Source organism: Belonocnema kinseyi, chromosome 8, assembly GCF_010883055.1.
Source record: "Belonocnema kinseyi isolate 2016_QV_RU_SX_M_011 chromosome 8, B_treatae_v1, whole genome shotgun sequence".
In the NCBI taxonomy this organism is placed as follows: domain Eukaryota; kingdom Metazoa; phylum Arthropoda; class Insecta; order Hymenoptera; family Cynipidae; genus Belonocnema; species Belonocnema kinseyi.
The window spans coordinates 62,891,516-62,895,440 of record NC_046664.1 but is presented as its reverse complement, the minus strand read 5'-3'; the positions used below and the strand labels follow the sequence as shown (position 1 = coordinate 62,895,440).

General features: G+C 36.4%; 1 protein-coding gene across 2 annotated transcripts in view; it reads left to right on the top strand.

The window, feature by feature from the left end:
- Window positions 1-3,925, top strand: part of LOC117179115 — a 239,888-nt gene that overhangs the window by 140,579 nt on the left and 95,384 nt on the right. The window lies entirely within an intron of this gene.

Genomic DNA, 3,925 nt, shown 5'->3' with positions numbered 1-3,925 from the left:
GTGTTTAAAAATTCCCGGGACGGTTAAACATTTCCTCAGGTAAAATGATTTTCAAAAAAGTGAAGGTCATTCGTGAAGTAGATTTTAATGAGGAATTTAATGGTGACCTTCATTTTGATCTTGAAGTTGACCTTCATAGCTTTTCGAAGGTCAACTTTGTTTTTTGAATGAAAAACCCCCTTTTTTACATCTGCAATCGATAGAGCTGAAAATTCTTCGTTCAGGTACGTACCCAAGTCATAGGTCAATTGTAACGTTCAAGGTCAGTCAGAAGTTATTTGATATTAACAAAGTTTTCCAAGAGGTCAGTGCAATTCCTGAAGTAAATTTCAACAAGAAATTCATTGGTGTGCTCTGTATTGACCTTGGTGATGAACTTCAAGGTTTATTCAAGGTTTTTTAGAAGCAGTTACGTTTACGTTCAGCATTACCCAGGAACAACGACGTAGACGTAGTAAATTCTGTTCCCGTTGGGGTGCTTCATTAGCGTGAGTCCCCTTGCCTCTCACGTTTCGGGGTGCTTGATTAGCGTGAGTCCCCTTTCCTCTCACGCTTCAGTGAAGATGTTCGAACTGAAAACCTTGAGCTTCTTGACAAAAAGCTATGCGATTGTAAAAATGAGTTACAGCATTACGAATCAACTCCTTATCAATGAAAGTAGCCTGTTGCAGAATCCGATTCTGGAATTGTCTAAGCTTTGCGGTTGCGTTGAGTATACTTTGCTTTTTAAATAACCCCCCAAAAAATAGTCGAGAGGCGTCAGGTCAGGAGATCTAGCAGGCCACTCGATTTCATCCCTTCTTCCAATCCACCTTTGTGTGAACTGAGTATCCAAATATGCTCGAACCTCCCAACTGTAATGAGCCGCTGCTCCGTCCTGCTGGAACAAAATATTTTGAAAATTATCGCCTGTAATCTCCCTTTTCTTGGTGCAATTTAGTTTCTGAGAAGCTCTTCATATGCACGGGCATTGAGATTACCATCGATCAACAAAGGGCCTATTAATGTATCCTTCAAGATAGCGGCCCAAACATTAATCTTTTGTGGATATTGTGTTTTACTCTCCAACATTCAATCAGGATTAGTCCCAGCAGTTCTCTGAAGGTCCTTGATAGATCCATGATTCATAAAGCGTCTTACAGTTCTTTCAATTGTTGATTTCGAGACAGGATTTAGCTCATCTCCATTACCAAAAGTGCGATGAAAAAGCAAATGAACTTGATCATAAGATCGAACTCGATCTCCCCAACCACGCATCATTAATACAGATACCCTCTCTCGTTCCAAAAGTTTAGCTTGCGCCATAATAATCTTTCAGCGAAAGATAGTAAGTATGTACTCGTAATACGTAAATTTAGTTTCGATTCGTAATATTCGTATGGAAAAACGGTATAAGACTTCTGGTATCGCCTTATGTATTGACTTAGGTATCGAAAAACGGTATAGGACTGTATAACTCTTCGGGGAGGAACAGAACTCTCACCAGAACACCTGGAACTGTTAATGAAAAATTTCCTTATGATTTTACAATATTCAAAATGCTGTCACCAAGATCAATACAATGCTTACCACTGAATTTCTCGTTAAAATTTACTTCAGGAATTACACTGACCGCTTGGAAAACTTGGTTAATTTCAAATAACGTCTAACTGACCTTGAACGTGACAATTGACCAAATGAATTGACAAAATGAAGGTCACTATTGAATTCCTCGTTGAGATTTACTTCAGAAATTACACTGACCTCTTAGAAAACTTTTGTAATTTCAAGTAAATTCTAACTGACTGTGAACGTTACAATTGACCCATGACTCGGGGACGTACCTGAACGTAGAATTTTCCGCTCTATCGATTGCAGATGTAAAAAAGAGGGTTCCCATTTAATAAAACAAAGTTGACCTTTAGAAATTCATGAAGGTCATCTTCAAGGTCAAGATGAAGGTCACTATTTAAATCCTTGTTGAAATTTACTTCAGGAATGACCTTCACTTTTTTGAAAAATATTTTACCTTAGGAAATATCCAACCGTCCCGGGACTTTTTAGACACCCTGTATATATATATACGAGGCACGTTCAGAAAGTAAGTGTACGGAAGCTCTCACGATCCAAGGCAATTTTTTTTCAGTTGGCCACACTGCCGTTTACCTTAACTCCTCCCCTTGAAAACGAGACACGGAAAACTGTAGCCACAGGGACATTTCTAGTGAAACATGTTGATTGAATCTGCTGCCAAGTGCGAAATCAGCGCCGCGCCATCATCTGGTATCTCGATGTGAAGGAAAAAACTACGATGGGGTGTTTAATAGGTTAAAAAATGCTTATGGTGTATGAATTGCAAATCGTGCGCGTGTGTACAAGTGGTTTCACGAATATAAAAACGCCCTACCCTCAGTCAAAAAATTCAAAACCACCATTTCAGCCAAAAAAATTATGGCATCCATGTTTTAGGACTACAAAGGCTAATTTTTATTAAATGTTTATCTTAAGGCATTGGCCGGAAAACTTTTTGCTCAGTTTTCAGATATGGTCAGGCCAGCCCCAACTTCATTTTTTCTACTACTTTTCGATCTATTCATGGACCTCAGTGTAAGTGAGCATCTACGAATTGTTTCGATTCCAATGATATATTACTTGCCCAAAAAATATAAATATTTGACGGAGTTTAATATCAAGAAACTTCAGCTTAATATTCAATCTAATATTAAATACTTCTCTAATTTTCAACCTTCAAATGTAACAATTGATCATTTTTTAACTTTTCTTACATTTTGATACTCTTTTTCTTTTTTTTTATATTTTACACGATTTAAAGCGACTACACAGTGACAATAAGCAGTAAGAACTTTTAAAAATTATAAATTTATTCAACGTACGTCTTAACACAATTGCAGCTTCAATTAAATCTAGGAATCTAAATTAAAAACATTAGAGAACTCGACGGCTTCATAAGGTAGATTTAATTTCATTTGAATTGTTCTCTACTCGAACAAGAGTCTCTTAGTCTCAAGACACTGGAAGAATCGTGGAAGGAAAAATAAAAGAAGTGAAAAGGGTAAAAAAGAGGATACAGAAAAAGTAAAAGTTTGTTAATTACCGCGACGAAAGTACTAAAGCGCTATTGCATATTATCCCCAATTATGAAAATAGACAGATCGTACAATTTTCAACTTTCATGATTTAGAGAACGTCAAAATGCCCAAGGCATTCTTGGATCCGAAAAGGGTCGGAAGTCGATCTAAGTAGTTGTCAAAGTTTTCCAAGTTTCTTAAGTCCTTCAGAAATTCACGCTTACAAGTTCGAAAAGCAAAATAGATCCTTAAAGTTTTACTTGGTGAGAGGACGGCAAAAATAAAAGATGAAAAATGTCCCTGTGAAGGGAGACGAAAGAAGACGCAATTTTCGTGATGAGTAACTTATTCCCTGTTAATGTCATACGCTTCTTACAATTCATATTGAATTCCTTGGAGTTCTCTAAAATCTATATGTATGCTTTTTATATCTTTTGGAATGATTTCAAACGCTTTAAAGTTATATAAAATTATTTTAATCTCACTGCACCCTTCTGAATTCCTTCACATTCCCTGATTATCTAAATTCTTCTACATTCTTGGAATAATCATAATTTATTGAATTCTTTGAATACAGATAATTAAAGAAATTAAGAAAATTCGTAGAATTTAGGAAATTGCAGAAATTTAAACAATTGTGAGAATTATGGGAACTTACATGATTCAAGGAATCCCAATGATTCTGGTAATTCAATGAAATCAGATAATCCACAGAAATAAGATAATTCACGACATTCAGATGATGCACACATAATTTAGATAACACAGGCCGACAAAATTTGACAAAGGTCCGGAACCAGAGACCAGACCTAGTATACCCGAAGGTTTTTGCTGCGCTGAATCCGAATCCGACCTCA